Source organism: Grampus griseus (genome assembly GCF_964374135.1).
Source record: "Grampus griseus genome assembly, chromosome: 13".
Taxonomy (NCBI): domain Eukaryota; kingdom Metazoa; phylum Chordata; class Mammalia; order Artiodactyla; family Delphinidae; genus Grampus; species Grampus griseus.
This window is the reverse complement of record NC_139007.1, coordinates 56,565,284-56,584,288: the sequence shown is the minus strand read 5'-3', so window position 1 is coordinate 56,584,288 and position 19,005 is coordinate 56,565,284.

The following is a 19,005-nucleotide window of genomic DNA, read 5'->3' as shown; positions in this document are numbered from 1 at the left end:
ACCATCTACCTCCTTTCCATATCCCAGAGGTAAACTCAACATTTCTTGGGGTGACTTCCAGAAATGTATCCTCATGCAAGGATGGATCCCACCCCTATCATTTTTTTTAGATATATGGAATTATACTGCTCTGCATCATTTTACTTTCTACTCCATGGACTCATGGACTTTAATTTTTCATATCAGTATTTGTTTTATTTCACAAAAATTTTTATAATGCTTTCCATGTGCCAAGCCATCACCTAAGCACTTTGCAAACATTGAATCCTCATAACAACCTATGAGATGGGTACTGTTCTTGCGTCCATTTCGTAGACAAGCAAAGTGAGACATATAGAGATTATGATACCTGCTATAGATAACTTCAGCTGTAAGTGGTGGGGCCAGGTTTCAAACCCAGGTATGGTTCCAGAGTCTGCACTGAGCCTCCAGAATCGATTTCTAACCACCAAGCTAAGCCTCTGTTTGGTATGCACAGTGTATATAAATCTTGGTGTATATATAGACGTCATCCTTCTTAACAACTGGGTGATGTTTCATTGCATGAACAGCCACAATCTATAAATCTAATCTCCTATTTATAAGTACTTTAGTTGTTTTCAGATTTTTATTATTATAAAAAGTGTTACCAAAAAATCATTGCATTTATCATCTATCTCTGTATAAACGTGCAACGTAGCCTCAGGATAAATCATTGGCAGTGATGTTGCAAAATCAAAACGCAAATTGTTTAAACATTTGATAAATAATGCCAAATTATTTCAGAAAAATTTGTTATCAATCTTTCTCTTATTAACAGTCTATGAGGGACTTCCCTGGTGGCGCTGTGGTTAAGAATCCGCCTGCCAATGCAGGGGACACGGGTTTGAGCCCTGGTCCAGGAAGATCCCATGTGCCGTGGAGCAACTAAGCCCGTGCGCCACAACTACTGAGCCTGTGCTCTAGAGCTTGAGAGCCACAACTACTCAGCCCGTGTGCCACAACTACTGAAGCCCACGTGCCTAGAGCCTGTGCTCCGCAACAAAGAGAAGCCACTGCACCGCAATGAAGAGTAGTCCCCACGTGACGCAACTAGAGAAAGCCCGCGTGCAGCAACGAAGACCCAACACAGCCAAAAATAAATAAATAAATTTATTTAAAAAAAAAAAGTCTATGAGAATGCTTATTTTCTTCACACCCAAATGCTCTGGTTGCCAGTTTATCAACAAGGAAGGGGTGGAAGCTGAGATTGGTTTCTCACTATTTGTACTTGCATTTTAAAAATTACAAGTGAGTTGGGCATATTCTGTGTGTTTATTGAACAGATAATATTTTTCTTTCTATGAACTGCCTTTTATGTATTTTATCCCTTGCCAATTTCTCCAGTAAGTTCTTTTCTTATTGAGTATCAACTGCTTTTTGTTTTTGAAGGCTATTAGCCTTTGTCTGTCATACATAGTACATATATATTTACCCAGGTTGGAGGAAATCAGTGTCAGCCAAGTGAACATTGTGGAATTAGTAGTTTGAACACTTCCAGCAACATGGCATCAAGATGGGCAGTAACACATAATGAAGAAGTCATGGTGGCCCCCAGCATGTAAAAGTGCAGAGCTGAATATGTGCAGCAAGGCATCATGCCCAACCCTCCCAGAAGTTCCCAGAGGGGCTATGTCAGAGGTTCATCTCAGAAAAAGATTGAGCTTCCAACAAATCAAGTACGTTGAAAGAGGTTTAAGTACACTGAACATAGAAGGGTTTCTAATAAATGTGAAACTTGTTCTCAGTGGTAGCACAGAGCAGTGGCAAGACACATACTTTCAAGTCAGTCTGCCTAGACTGAAACAAGAGCTTAAATATTATTAGCTCTGGGCCAGTTATATAGTCTCTCCGTGTCTCAGTTTCTTCACTCATGGCTGGTGGGCGGAGGGTAGTTCCCACCCTAGATTGTGAAGATGATGTGATAGTGTATGGGAACTGCCCAGGTCAGGGCCTGTACCTTGGGAGTACTCAGTAAAGGACGGCAGATAGCAGCAGGGGAGGCCAAGAGGTCCATCTGAGGCATATTCTTCATGGAGACAAGATATTAAGGAGAATGACACCAAAATGTTAACAGCAGGTGTCTCCGGCTACTGGGATTGTGGGAATTCCATTTTCTTTTTTTAACTTGTCTGCATTTTCATTAGTGAATAAACATATACTTTTATCATCTGCATAAAATATTACTTTTAATAATCTTTTCCCTCCCGTAGACTTTGTTTATTGACCTCAATCAACTCTGATTTCTACCATGTTCCTCAGATTTATCAATCATATCTAGCTAGCTAGCTGCCTCTCCAGCCATGACCTTTGTCTACAAATAATTTATTAAATTCTAAACCGAAAACAGGTCCAGGGGAGGAAAAAAGAGAAAACAATGAAAAATACATGTAAGTATGTCCTAAGATCCAACAGAGCTGTTATATTTTGAGAACAGTTTTGGCTCTGAGCTTCCAGGAAGACAGAGCAATAAAAGAAAAAAGAAAGATTTTATTGTCTTTAGAGGAGAAAAAAAAAAAGTTCCCTGGGGAACTTTTCCCAGTTGAAGAGGCAGTAGGAGATAAAGCAGTCACTATTTTCAGAAATGGCAGTTCATACTAGTATTTCTTGAAATGTCTCTCAGTGAAAAGCAAAGTAACAACAAAACCCAGTTAAGACAATTGTGTAAGTCAATAAAATAGCATGGCCCAAGAACATGGCTTTTGGATAGTCAGAAATGATTAGAATGAGACTCTATAGTGACATGGAGACATTACTTGTCCTTCAAAGAAACCCACATAATTAGCATATTGCAACTCCTTCACCATAATGTTTTCATCTTTCTACTCTTGAGATATTGGCTTGAACCATAAATTTCATATATGTATGAATTATCTTGAGAACAAAATTATATTTTCTATTTTTGTTTTGTTATACCACACATAATACATTCAGCAATTTATATCTCACTAACTGCTTTGATCCAGCATCATATATATATTCCTTTTCATCTTTAGCTGTCGATATATGAATTTCAAACACAGTTTATTTTTAAATTTAGTTTTGATAGAATCAACTTGACGGTTTGAATCACATAAAGCTTTATGTGAAAATGTTACAGGTAAGGTCCTTTCATTGCATGAAATTCAGAAACGCTTTACTATCAAAAATTGGGATTGAAGTGTTCCTTTAACTTATGTCTTTTAATCACTTTGCATATTTAGTAAACACTTCAAATTGATGAGGTGCTGTCCTCATCAGATGTTTGATGTTAAAATTTAGTTATTGCTCTGATTTCCCTACATTGTGTGTTTTAAATCTGAAATTTAAAATAATCCCCAAGTTTACTTAGATATGATAAGAAGGGAGTTAAAAATACACAAAATCACCCCTTTTTACTTTCAGTTTGAAGCAAATGATCATAAATTACAACTACTTCGGTAACTCACCTAAATAATGAACATTACAATATTTTGAAGAAAAATCTATTCGTCCCTAACCAAGTGGGGGCAGGGAGGATTGATTTTTTTCCAGGAATGGTTTTATTGTTTTTACCCTGATATAAATCCAAGAAAAACCACAACTTCCTAAAATACTGCAAATTTGGGAGAGTGACACATTTATCTTTTTATCTCTGGTATAATTAGATAGATAATGATAGAAGATAGATAGATAGATAGAGGTGAAAGAAAGATGAAAGACAGAAAGAAAGACAGACAGAAAGAAAGAAAGAAAGAAAGAAGAAAGAAAAAATAGATTTCTTCTGTATCTATTTTATTAGTTGCCACTCTTTCATCAACTCGAATAATGGAGCCTTTTAATGCCTTATATTACGGTTTTCTTTTTTTCCAAATAGGTCTTAAACCTGCTCTCTAAAATGTAGAAAGAAAGTTACAACAATGTACTACACCTAGTAAATACTTATTAGGTTTGTTAGTGCCTTGTATTATTTTAACATATTTCCTCTTGACGTGGAAGAGTATTCCACCATCAAAATACTATAACCTGTGCAGGGCCGTATCTGAATGTATATTGACAGCTTGTTATTTAATTTGACTTTTATCACATGAGAACTGAAGTAATTTAAGATGTGGCATGAAATTTTGGATACCAATACAAATTCTTTTTACATTAATAAAATTTCTTTTTACACTAAAGCCTTGCTTCTTAGTCCAAGTGCCCTCTGAGAACAGCTGAGGGACCCCTTCAGGGTGAATCATGTTGTAATGAGGCTTCTCTGCCTTTCTGACAACTAACCTCCCTTGGAGGCTGACCCGAATGTAGTCACATAATGTTAAATTTCACTGTAGTAGACTGTGTGGTCTAAATTGTTATTAACAAAATGTCTGATATGAATCAAAGTAATTTTTTAAAACTAAGGTACAAATTTTAGGCTCTCATGAAATTTGAAGCACATTTTAGAAGCTAATTGAATAGCTGTATCATTAATACAAGCAACTTTTTCAGTGTTTTTCTGAAAGCAGCTCTGAAACAAAACTAAGATGAACTAAAGCCCTCTCTAAGTAGAAGAAGTTAGAAAATGAAGCAAATTTAATGAGACATAAACAAATCATTACTGCTAGTAAAAATACCAAGCTAGACTAAATAGCACTCAAATAGATGCAATAAAAACATTAGTCCAAATAATTCCTAAACTAGATGAATTGAAGGGTCTTATATAATAAATTTCTACCACTCTATGATGAGTATATATACTGACAGCTAACGGTTAGTGGGTGCTTGCCAGATGGCACACAAAAACCATATCATTGAATTCTCACGTAAACTCTCAGAGGTAGATGCTATTATATTCATGTTTTACGGGTGAGGAGACTGACATACAGAGAGGTTAAGCAAATTTCCCAAAGGTATGTGGTTATTAAGTGGTATACAGCCAGGATTTGAACCTGTAATCAGGCATCGTCGTCAAATATCTTAATCACCATATAGGCTAACCTGGCTCCTATCTATACTAATTAGTGGTATTTGCTTGCTGTAAACATAACTTACTACATGACAAACTAAGTAACTGTGGACCAGAAAGGTTAAGGGAATCATCCCAAGTCTTTTTTTTTCTTTTTCATCGCAAGTTTTTTGATTAGTTAGCAGCAAAGCCAAGCGTCCTGGTTTCCCTGTTCAGTGTGTTCCTCAAAACTGTGCTGCCTCCCAGTTATATGATATGTGAAGAAAACAGGAAAGTAAATTCAGAAAGATAATCTGTAAAATGACCACAGAATAATTAAACGTCACCAAAGTGAATCAATCGTTTCAATTTACATTGGCTGTCTGGGTGCTGCCCCACGCCCCCCAATCCGCACCCTGGTTTTCTATTCATCAGGACATTTTTAAAAGTCTCAAGATACTGATATGATTGAATTTCTTAGACATGTGTAATTCTGCCACAGTCCTGAGTTATGGCCATGGAGCGGACACACTTGCAGCTCACTCGTGAATGATTTTATTAGAAGTATGTTATTGTTTGGATCACAGATTAAGAAGGTAGGAGGAGCCTTCTGAGCTATTCATCTGACATCTTTTATTAATTTTAAATTAACGTAGAAATTAAAGTGAGTTGCTTTTATTAGAAAGAAAAATTGGTTTGGTAATTATCTGAATAGTCACTGGCTTGTGTTTTATTCTCAGATCATGGCTTGAGTTGTTTATATAACCTTCAGAAAGTCGATAAATCTCTCCCGGTCTAAATATAAAAATTATGAAGCTTAATTTCATCCTGCTTTCTGCCACTTAGCACTGCCCAACAGTTCTCCTGTGTGTAATGTGTTCCCCTTATCCGATGATATGGGATAAGCAGAGAAATCTGAGGAAGCATGATTGCACACAAGTTTAGCGGGGCTTTCCCCTTCCCACCCCAAATTCTAGGCCTTGGGTACTGTCCCTTTAAGACCCAGTGAGGCACAATTACAAACAATGGGGCTGAGACCTTGAAAAAGGACCCACCTTGCTACATTGCTGGTTATCAGTCACATAATCTTTCTATGATTATATGATTCTGATCTAGATTTAAATGTGCAAACCCATAGGCCTAGCAATTCCACTTTTAGTAAGTCACCATATACAAAGATTTATTCACAATCATAAAAGAATTCAAATCACAGCACCACTTAAAATAGTACAAGAGCAACAATTCCAACCAAATCTGTATATGGCAAAAGTCTAGCAATAAAGGATTTAAGTAAAATGATACTTCCATACTATGCAGTATTTTATAGTCATTTTAAATATAGTTGTTGGCACATGAAAACGGCAATAAATAGTTCACAAAATATCATCTCTATTTTTAAAAATGTTGTATTAATACTCTGAAATTTAATGAAGATTATAGTTGAGGGGTAAAATTATTGGTAGATTTTACTTCCTTCTTTGTGAATTTCCATATTCCCTTAATTTTCCTAAATGAATTTGACATATTTCCCACTCTTATCTCTAAGTACTAACTGAGTTACCACTAAATTCAGTTCATTTCTTGTCTAGATTCCCATCCTGGCCAGGTGCTACTGCCATGACATCTGTCATAGGTAATGGTGACCCATCACTCTTTCCTGGTCTCAGTTTGGCCTGTTTTGTTTGGGTTTGGTTTTGGTTGCCATTGTTTTGTCAATGTTCTCTTGGTAACGTCTACGGGAAGGCCGGATTGAAACCTTTTTCCCTTTCAGTAATTCTTGAGCATCTTACTCACCACTGTGAGTTAAGTGATTAAAAATTTATCCAAAGCAAAACTTTGGAGTAACAGAAAACAGGAGAAATCTTTCTCAATCAATATTACTAATGTTATGTATGTCAGAGTACATCATGTCACAGGGATGATCAGGTCTGTGAATGAATATTTATATAAACATTGACAAAGAAAGTGGTGTGTATAATATGATGACTTTCTCCAAAGTCTCCTTCTTACATAATAAATGTGCTCCCCAAACTAAGCAAGCATAAACAACAAATGGTGACCTTGTAATTGCAAGAAGGGACAAAAAGCTTCTTACAAGACAAATGTCCATTTGTAAAGTTTCTGACTGATAAGTTTAAGTCTCACATATACTAAACATTTAATGTCTTAGAGAAGGGTATAGGCGAGCTCTCTTGGAGGAAACTGTTTATCTGAATAGCTTCAGTTTTGCATGGGTTCAGTTTCATGCAATCAGGTTTCACTTCCTGTAAGAGATTGTTATTTTTTTAACCCATGATGAAAAAACTATGTCAGTTTATATCATAGCAATTTGTTCAAGCTAGCCTAATTTAATTAACATATCAGACCTGATCACACCTGGGGTTTTTATGCAGAACTTCAGATCGCCCAGGAATGTCATTGCCATGTGCAAACATAAATGTCCTGTGTTGGCACAAAACTTTCTATGTAAATTTGTATATATTCAACAGTGCTCAAGAGCTATTATGATTGAATTTCACAAGAACACCAGGCTGGAAATGCAAATACAGAACTTGTGGACTTATTTATGGAACACCTGTCTGCAACGTGGCTGTCTCCAACAGTATTATTGAATGGTTCTTTTCATAAATTTTGAATATGCTCAATTCTGTAAGATAGTATCTATTATAAATCCAGTAGTAGTTTGGGCTCATTTATTTCCAGGTAGTTTTCAAATGCTTCAAATTTGGTAAAACTCAAAAGAACTTCACCAAATATCCCCTACTCCCATCCATCTGGAAATACTCTTACCTCGAAGGGTAACTGAACCCTTCTACAGATACTTGCTAAATCTGTAATCAAGTTATCAGGGTGTTGTTTTATCTGCACTATTTAATTTCTAAGAAGCTGCAGAACTTATTTCTCAAACTGCTGCTGCTGTTTCTCCTCCTCTCCTTCTTTCAAATTACTGGAAAGATGTTCTCCCCAGTGTTAGGCAAAGCAAAATCTGGAGAGATCTGGAAAATTTGCTTTATTCCAAACTTAGATTCCATGAGGCTTTGAATGGGCCTAAATTTGGTCAAACCTGTTCTCTCATTCCTACCGTCAGCTTGTTTCAGAGTCATCTGGACTTGATTTTCAGAGAAGAACCTGGAGATCAAAGTTCAGCTGCACAACTTATGGTCAACCTAGTGCTTTACAGGGTTGTGCATACGCATGTGGGGTGTGTGTGTGTGTGTGTGTGTACATGCTAGGATGTGTCTTTAAATCAAAAACAAACTATACATTAAAACTAGTGATTATTCAAATCAAGTTTTAAGGCTCCTATCCCACCTCCCTTACTAACTCTGGGTTTGCACTGGAAGGAACAGTGGAAAACTGTCAGGAAATGGGTCTAAATGTTCCAAAAGTTTTTTTGGAACTATTTTTTAAGGCAGCAATCTATGCAGAGTCATTCCTTTCTGTAATTTCTTGGTCAAAGCAGCAATACCTTTACTGGCCTAAGTTACTTTTGAAAAGAGGATGACAAAAATCATTTTTTCACAGCTGCTTTTGCAGCACTATGTATATAGCAGTTATTCAAGAAATTTTAGTAAAATGAATGCTTGGCTAAATGAATGAATGATCTTGTCTAAAAAGATACTTGGAATTTTTTATGATTAGTACAATTTTGTATTCTTGTATATAATTAGACATTTTCATTTTAAAAATAAAATTTTATTTAAAATTTTGAAAAATTATACAAAATATTTTTCAAATTATATTACTGATTGCTACAAGTGATTCATTTTCCTTAACTTTAGTCATGGAAAAAAATTCTTTTGGTCCCTGGGCATCCTCTAAGCATATTATCTACCCAAAATGCTAATATTTAATGATATTTGCATTAGCAAGCCTCCAAAATGGCCCACAATCATCCACATCCCCTGGTATTCACATCCTTGGGTCATCTTCTCTTGCAATGAATCCAGGCTGGCCCTGTATCACCAACAGAGTTCAGAAGTGACAGTGTATAACTCTCAAGGTTGTCTGATCTCTCTTGGATCACTCACTCTGGGGGAAGCTAGCCACATATTATGAGGACACCAAAGCAGCCCTGTGGAGAGGCCCATATGGAGAGGAACTAAAGCACCTGACCAACTTGTCACACCTGTGAGGGAGCCACCTTGGAAGTAGGTCCTCAAGCCACAGTCAAGCCTTCAGATGACTGTTGCCCCAATCTGACTCCAGTTACAAAAGAGCTCTAAGTGACATCTAACCAACAGTGCCTTTCTTGAATTACTGACCTAGAATTTGTGAGCATAATAAATCATTATTTTATGCCATTAACTTTTGTGGTAATCTGTTATACTGTCATAGTAACTGGAACAATATTTAAATGTACACATATTCAGCAAATTTATAGATTTAATTCTCACTTTTAAGAGTATAGAAAATCGAAAGAAATTCCAAGATCAAGCACACACTTTAATCTTCCAACAATCTTCTATCGAATTTCTCTTCTTAGAAGAGTTTCTATAGGAAATGTATTCAATTCTGGACCATTTAATTCCTGGATGGGCTTTTCTAACCTTTAACTGCTTTGGTGCACTTACTTCTTATCCCTCTCTGAAGACATGCCCCTTTTTCCATCAATATCTATTGGCGCCCTTGGGTGTGATGAACTACATCTACTGAGTGAATGAATAAACGGATTAGTGGATAATGGGTGATAATATATAAACCAATGAGCAGATTTGGGTTCCTAATATGTGTCAGGTACTGTGTTAAATGTTTCACATATTATGTTCCATGTTTCCACTTCCATTACCCTTTTGTACATGTGCAGTCATTTTTGCAGTATTTCACATGCACTTCACCTTTCCAATAATCCAATGTATTCAGGGAACAAAAAGGACTCTCATGGACAAAGGGAGTTTGTTAGCATTTAGAGTCTCCCTGACATGATTTTCTTTTTAAGGATGTAATCAGCTTTTGGTTTGTGGAAAGAAAATCTGAGAACTACCCATTAACCAAGAGCTTCCACTTCCCCAAGAGACACAGGCTCCTTCTCTCAAAGAGCTTCATGCTTATGAGGAGACTGACAATGAACAACCAAAAGGAAAATTAGTACAAAGCAATGACTTCCATGCAGAGATGCAAAAGAAGAGAGATGGCTGCGTTAGAGGACGGATATCCTAAGATCTGAAAAATGTTGGCATCAGTGACAAAAAGCATGGATCTCTTTAAAGTGATATCTCGAGACAAAGATGGATATAATCAGGCATGCTGAAAGCAACAAGTTTTAGCCTCAGCGGTTTCTCAATGAAATCTAAAGAAGTCAATGGTGTATTCAACATTGAGAATACAAGAAAATTAAAGATTGTATAAAATGGATTAATGTACTGTTGAAAATTCTTTCCGAGAAAAAAAGAGGAAAAGAAAACATTACAGGCAGAAGGAGCACAGCATTGAGGCCACAAGGTAGGAAAGAGCTTGGCATATTGGGGACAAAATGAAGACCAACAGGAAAGAGAAGAGTGCACAAGGATGGTGTAAGATGAGGTCAGAGAGGTATACTGGCCCAGTCAGGGAGGCCTTTGTGCAACAGAATAAGAAATCAGAATCTTTTTTCTAAAAACAATGAAAAGCCAATGAGGACTTTTAAGCCAATGACATATTTCTAAAATATCCTTCTGGCTGCTCTGTGGTAAGTGGGATACTCTGCGGTGGGGGGTGGGGGGGGAATCAAAGCAGGGGTTGTAAGGAGACTCGTACAGCAGGATCGGGAGGGATGATGGTGGCTTGACCGTAGAGGCTGTAACACGGAGGAAAAGAAGTTGATCTATGCGAGGCATGCTTTGGAAGAAGATTCCGAGGAACTAGCTGATGGATTGCATGTGGGGGTCTATTGCTGCCTGCCAAACCTCAGCTGTTTTGGCACCGTCACCTTTCTGGCCTCTACAGCACTGTTTGTACAATCATTTAAAGCTTCACTGACCTTTCCCTTATTATTTTATAAAATAAAAATTGGAAAAAATGAAAAATGTTGCTATTAGTGATAAAGAGCATGCATCTTTTTAATGTGATATCTCGAGACCAAGATGGATATCATTAGGCATGCTGACAGTAACAAGTTTTACTCTCCACTGGTTTCTCAATGAAAACTAAAGCAGCCAACAGTGTATTCAACGTTGAGGAATACAAAAAAATTAAAGACTGTATGAAGTGGATTAATGTATTGTTGAAAACTGTTTCCAAAAGGTATATTTGTACTTTTTTGACCTCTCTATCATGTTTAAGTCTATTGCTCAACATTTGTACATTCTTGATAGCATTCATGTTTTCATGCTTTCAAATGTATATAGCCCTTGAGTAAATATCACATCCTAGTAAAAGACTATATATATTGATTATTACCCAAATACATTTATTCATGTATTAAAACTTCCTGAGTTTCTGCCTTGTTCTGGGCACTTTTCTATGTACTTCAGTTATAGAAATGAATAAACGAGGTCAAACACAGTCCTTGCCTTCATGGGGCTTATAATCTATAGTATATAAAAATAAGTAAACAGGCAATCACAATGGAAAGTGACGAGAGCCATGATGGGCAATGTTCAGGTTGCTGTAGGAACACAGGTAGAAGCACAAGCTAAGAAGGTGGGCCACTTGGGGTAGGAGGCAGCATTGGAAAATCCCCCTAGAGGAGGTGACCTCCAGGCTGAAACCCCAGTTCTCATCAGTAAGAACTGGTCACCTCCCTAAGAATGAGCCCAGCCATTCATTCAGCAGCCACAACTCAATGTAGCATCTTTTCTTCCCCTAACATGGCACATGTGTCTCATGTTAGACACTTCTAACATGGTAAAGAGACAACAATTGTATTTATTTTTAAAAACAGGCCCTGGAAAGAAAGTCAATTGTCAAGGCCAAAGATGGAGGTACAGATGAAGCAAACTGGTATAAGAAATTCATGGCTTTTAGCCAAGACAGAGAAATCTCTGCTATATTGAAAAGTGGTATATTGGGGTTCACAACGGCTCTGCTCTACAAGGCAACTGAGTTCCCTGTTGAGCTCTACATGGAAACACATAAAAGCAGACTGTAGAACAGATTCAGAAAGTACCAGAAACAGTAAAATGTACTTATCAAGTGAGAGAGATAAATCGCTACGTGTCTGAAAAGGTACATAGATGTTCACTTGTGGGTTTGCTTTTGTTTTGTGGGAAAATAGTATATTATGGTAGAATTTGCAAATTTTGACATTCACCGAGGGCTCAGGCTCTCCTCCTTGGAACCAAAAGGCCTTTATCCCCTTCAACTGGATATAATATTTCCTCTAAAGAAAGACTTATAGAAACCCAGCATTTGCATCTTCGGTCTCTCTTCCATCTTCTGAGTGAATCTACCTACTTTTGCATTGTTTGTCATCTCCAAGTTCCCCTTCCCTGCATATGATATGATATTACTAGAGTTAAGAAGCCAGAGGGACTGACTTTCAAATATTTCAAATGTTATTTATACAACTAATTTAGTTTCCCTAAGTAATAATGTACACACCCAGCAGGATCTGCTCTGTAAATGACTCCCCAGTTCACGTTGGATCCCACTTAAAAGCTGCCCTTATTACTAGCTTATTAGTCAGAAAGTGAAGAGCTTACGATAGATTTTATTATGCTCACAGGAGCTTTCCTTCTGGGGAGTTAGAACCCATCTGCAAAGTAAGAAAAAGTGAGTGTACTTACCCGGGGTCAAGAGCAAATCTGGAGGAAGTGAAGGTTTCTAATGTCCTTGCTTGTTTCCACAGTGTAAGTTTAAATTTTAGGTCTGTGGATTAAATACTACAAAGATTATCATCCTTTCCAGTCTCCATATTCATAAAAGCTCTCACTATGCATTCTATTCCTCTTCTTTACCTCTCTTTACAACTGAACATTGACTATTTAGAAAATGTCTGCCTTTATATAGTAGTTACTTCCTAAGCTATTATATGAATGTAGTTATTGAATAGGATCTTATATGAGTCCTGTATGAATGGGATGTTAGGATTTGATCCTCCAGAAAAAGGCATGGGGAAAAAAATGTTACACTAAGAACTTTGATAAGGCTGAAAAATATTTAATACAATGAAAACAACAGAACTGAGATTTTTTTCAATGTATTTTCCTCGTAAATCATTTTGTTGATGACTTTAAATGCTTATAAAGCAACTTGAAGCTTATTTTCACTTGTTAAAGTGCCAAAGTTTATATAAATCTGGCTCTGTCTTACCTGATATTAGAAGTGCCAGAAGGCTCTTAACTGCGATCTCAGCCGCAGAGTATCAGTTTACCGACATGCTGTGTAAGAAAAAGCCAAAAAAACCAAATAAACAAAAAGCGAGTAATGCACACAAACAGGCATTACAGTGTGTTTTTCTTAAAATAATATTTTAGTCATTGTTGTTGTTGATCTTAAGTTCCTTAGGTGAGTGAGAAAAATGGCCAGCAAATAATGCATTCCCTCCCCAGCCTCACCTCGTGCTCTGGCTGTATCTGTGGGCCTAGAGCATTTGTAGTCTGCAGAACTATTGCTCCTGTTTGATTGAGATTTGTGCTTAAACACCCATAGCCTGATCTCTTAAAACGCTGCTGCTTATCTGCAGAGCTTGCTAGTTGCTGTACAAGCAGTATCCCATGTCTTCGTTAAATTAGTTAGGTCATTTTCTTTTCTTTTCTTTTTTTTTTTTATTGTAGTGCAGTTAATAAAAATGAAAGAATTTGGCACTGTTTTGTGTCTACCAAAGCACCTCAGATTATTTCTCGAATGTTTTTGGTTGGATAAAATCTCAAATGTATCTTGCCAAGTGCCCTTTTCTCCATGACTTCCAAATCCATGCAAATTTCAGGGAAAATTTAGTCCGTATGTTTCTGATTCATTCACTCTTAACTCATCATATTGTTGTTTTCAAAAAACAATTTTATGTCCAAGAAACTCTAGGGGCATTTTTTTTTTATATATAATCTGTTTTTAGTCAAATTTCTCCCCAATTGGAGCATGGAAGTTGTGTATTTTCAAGTATTAAGTATTGAACTTGAACTTCCATCCACCCCCCCATTTTAACTTCAAATTATTCTTGTAAGAGGTAAGTTGCAATCAGAATATGGAGAATGTAAAATGACTGCACATTTCTGCCAGCAGCTGCCTTGCCAGAACCGAGGCTGACTCAATCAGCCAGAGCCTGCTGAACAAAGCCAAGTTCACCCCTGAAGTCTCAGGCGAACTTCCCTCTGCTGAGTCACCCCTTAAAGAGTTGCACTTGTGGATCTGAACCTGCCATTTTGTAAAAAGTGCGAGCTTAGGCACGTCTGAACCCTTTTGGAACAATGGAGTATCACAGTTGGTAACCATTATCTCTGGAAGGGGGAAAAGGTCTTTTTATAAATCATGTACTCTGCATCTACCACAGTATTGTTTGTTTACTTTTTTTTTTTTTTTTTTTTTGCGGTACGCGGGCCTCTCACTGTCTTGGCCTCTCCCGTTGCGGAGCACAGGCTCCAGACGCGCAGGCTCAGCGGCCATGGCTCACAGGCCCAGCCGCTCCGCGGCATGTGGGATCTTCCCAGACTGGGGCACGAACCCGTGGCCCCTGCATCGGCAGGTGGACTCTCAACCACTGCGCCACCAGGGAAGCCCTGTTTACTTTTTTACACACCATTTTAGGGTCATCAAATCACACTACAGAGGACTTTAGGTTTCATGCAAAAACACCAAAATGCTGAACACATTAACAAGTAAATAACAAATACATGTTTATGCATTGACTTCTAGTTGAAGCAATCTGGTTGGCATTTTCTCAAGGGAGTTATTTAAATTTTAAATGGAACAATATCTCATTTAGAGTTCTGCAAATATGCGAGGGCACAGAAGTAATTTATATGTACATGAAACTCTTCACTGAAGCACCTGGGTACTTGACAATAATTAAAATACAAAGTAGACTTATTAACTTTTCCTTTTAACTTTCTACCTTTTTGCTTCTTCGGGGAGAGTGAAAGGAAATTTCTAGGGTAGTCTGTCAAGTACCTAGAGGTCCTTTTTCCTACCACCACATAATGCCTGACGGCAGTTTGCACCTCCATCTCTTTCTGTTGCATCCTTCAGAAGCCCTGCTGTGATCTTCCCTTACACACTCATTGTCTATTTTCAGAATCAGTGTTTTTATTTCTTAAGCTATCAGTCCCTTTTCCCCAACTGCCAGAGACAACATTTATTTCACTTTAATGTCAGCAATATAATTAAGGAAACAGATGATAGAGGGTATAAAAATGATGGGAAGTGCTATAAATCAGAAATTTCCACAACATAGTTTCAACAATGACCTGGGTATGGATAATTCCCATACTTATATTGTTGGCCTCAGACCTCCACCCTTACCTCCATCATCATTAATTGTCTATGAGGACATGACTTACATAAGTGGCTCTCAAAGTGCAGTACCCAGAAACACAAACACTGGGTTCATCCCCAACCTGTGGAATCAGAAACTCTGGGAGTGGGTCCCAGCAATCTGTGTTTTATTAGCAAGACTTCCATGTGATTCTGATGCTTGCTGAAGTTTGAACTGGCCCTGAAACTTAATGTGTTGAATCCAACAGTTTGCTTCTCATTTCCTATTTTCTTAACCTCACCATTTTTATCAATAGTATCACAATCACCTTAACTTGTTGCCATCAAAATCTTGAAGTCACTTTTACTTTTTCATTTTGCCTTCTTTTCTAGTCCTCTATTATGAAGATGGCCCACTTCTGTACTCCAGGTGTTTTTAAAAATCTATTCCTTCTCACTTATTCTAGGCCCACAAAAATCAAATCCCAAGCCTTCTCCAACAAGCTAACCAACATTCTCTCTGTGGTCTTTTATTCTATCCTGCTATTAAAATAATTTTCCTCATATGATGATTTCATCTGTCACATCACTGCTCAAGAACACAGCTGTTTTATTTTGAACCAAAATACAATTCTCTTGTCTGTCTGTTGAGGCCTCCACCAATAAGCGGTCCTCCACTACCTTAGTCTCATTCCTCAGTTTCTAGCAAAGTAGATCTCACTGGCTTGTTCGCACTTCCCTTGTGCTTTACATTTCTCTTATCTGGAATGCTCTTCCTCTCTTTCCCACCACTCTGTGTTCTGTTCGTATTGGAAATCTAATTCGCATTCTTTGAAACAGGACTCTAATTTTATCATTCAGTATTTATTTTTACTCTGTGATCATTGTATTAAATTTGCCCTAACTTGTATGTTTCTTTCCCAGGCATTGCTTCAAATTGATACGATGTATATACTCTTCAGCTCTTTTCTATAACCTCTTCATGTTTATCCACCCTGTACTGCCCATTTCAGGTCCAGAACTATGGCTAACTGGATTAAAAGTAGGTAAAGTGAGATACTAAAACTCAAGTGTCCACATTTGCAGTTATTAGTAGCCCTGGCTTAGGTTCATGGGAGGGAGCATGAAAGTTACCATCTAATAAGGGTTTAAATATTCGTAACTAATTGGCCGTGCCAACTGTCTTTGATTCTGTGCCATTACTGTTTAGATGTACTGTCCCTTATTGTGACTTTATCTTTCAAGACACAATTTATTACTCCATAAATCTGAAACAATGAAATCAGTGTGTACTTGTATGTGTAGACATATATTTTCTTTTCAGCATGGACCCAAACCTAAAGGAAACTCCATTAAGACTATAAACAGAAAAAATTCACCTCAGTTTTGATGGGTATTTCCACGGCTTCCTGAAATAAAATAGAGCCTGTTTGTTCTTAATATTTTTTATGATTTAGTGATAGCCTGTAGAGTACTATATTTTAATTTCAAAAAGGCAGTGAACAACAGATGTGGTAGAAGGCGAGGAAAGGGAGAAATGGGTTAAAAGAAGCAGTCAAAACTAAAAATATACAGCACCGGGCTTCCAAAGCAAAGCCAACTATAATAAGAGGAACAGAAAGCATTAGTGGGAAACCGGTTTCATTCAACCCTGGCACAAGAGGCAAAGAATTTTACTTTTTACTTCTTACAGATAATTTGACTTTGTTAAAGCACACCTTTATCTTCACCATATCATTTAAAATTTTATTTGGAGTTCTATCATCAACACCAATCTTCAGATTCTTATGATTAAATTTGTACATCTCTGTAGTTTGTTAGCTATAGATCCAAAAATCTAAAAAGTTCTGAAAGCTAATTATTTTTCCAACTCTTACAGTGGTAGAAAATTACCTGACCTCAATTAATTTGGTGGCAAAACCTTACCTGAACTGACATAAAATTATTTACTCTTTTTATTTATCCCGCTTGAAGTGAATATTCATACATTTTGCTGCTCAAACAATGCATTTGAATACAGAGTGAAGTTCCAGTCCTCTTGGGAGTGTGATGTAATATATTATATGGATACTATTATCTGCCTAAAATTCAAATTTTTCTAAATTTGGAAACATATCTGGCCCCAGAGACTTAGGATTGCTGATTGCAGACCTGAATTAATTTTCTCTTCTGAATTTCTCCTCTGATTTCTCAGGAAGAAGTTTTAAATTATTTACTATTATCTTGAGAATATCTCTTTAATAACTTGGGTTTTTTTAAAGGTCTCTGCTATGAAGGAAGTAGCTAAATTAGGTTTTAACAAGGAACTCTGGATACAAGTTATACAAAGGGATAAAAACACTTTAAAACAAGATCAAATGTCAAGGGGCACAATTTAGAACCCAAGAGTGTAAAGAGTTTTCCATATTTTATTTCTTAACTTCCATATGGGTGTGCTGAATGAAAAGAAATATACATATGCACATGTACATATATACACACATACATATACACATACAATAGGTACACATGCATATATTTTATCAATCTAATGGCAAACTTGAAAAACAGAATTAGAGCTATTAAATGTGTGTGTATGTGCGTCTATATAATGCCATATTCTCACAACAGATCATATCAGTAGTTCAAATAAAAGATATTGTTGCAAATGCAACCACACACACACACACACACACTTTCCATACAATGTACTCTATTGGTCACTTAATTTTTCTAGTATAGTTGTAAAAAATTAGTACTTTTCAATATTTTATCCAGTGGGATGGTTATAATAAAATTAGTATTGGCTCCCAATGTATAGTGCCAACTTCCTGAGGGGATAGGTTTGGGGTGGATACTACTGAACTAAATAACTCCGATGGAGTCTGAGTTGTACACAAAACACTCTGAATGTGTTGGGAGTAGAGCAAGTGAGCACAGGGCCTTTGCTCTGCACTGGGTTATGACTCTCTGCCCTCTTTAGGGAGAAAGGCTGGCCGGCTGCTGTTACAAACAGGGCAAAGCTCTGGATTCAAACAGTGAATCAACATTTACTGAAGGTCCACCATTTGTCAAAATCTGAAGCAGATACTGGGAGCTGTTCCAAAGCTACCAGCAGGCATAAGAGCCTTTCTCTGCAAGAACTCACAATGTAAGTAGAGATTCAGGGCAGCCACATATTAATGCAATTATCTAAGACATATTAATAAGAGAGCACTGATAGTGTTATTAATATGCATTATGACAGTCAAACTTAAAACATTTCCAGAAAAAAAATATCAAGTACTGGGCTTGCTAAAGATACTCTTTTCACCTTTACCAGAGCCATACTCCTACGTATGGGGATATGTATTGCATTATGTGATCTATACAGAGGTTAAGAAGATACCGTAATGGGAAAAAAACTACAGAACACAGTTGAATTCCCATCTACAAGTGAGCACCAATCAAAAGATGGGGGGGTGGGGCTTCCCTGGTGCCGCAGTGGTTGAGAGTCTGCCTGCCGATGCAGGGGACACGGGTTCGTGCCCCGGTCCGGGAAGATCCCACATGCTGCAGAACGGCTGGGCCCGTGAGCCATGGCCGGTGAGCCTGCGCGTCCGGAGCCTGTGCTCTGCAACGGGAGAGGCCACAACAGTGAGAGGCCCGCGTACCGAAAAAAAAAAAAAAAAAAAAAAAGATGGGGGGATGAAACGTGGTAAATGCAGGACTGGTTATGGAGCTTTGGGGCACAGAGAGACATGGAGTTCCAGTACTGACTGCATCTTGGCAGTTCTTAAAAACATTTCACTGACTGT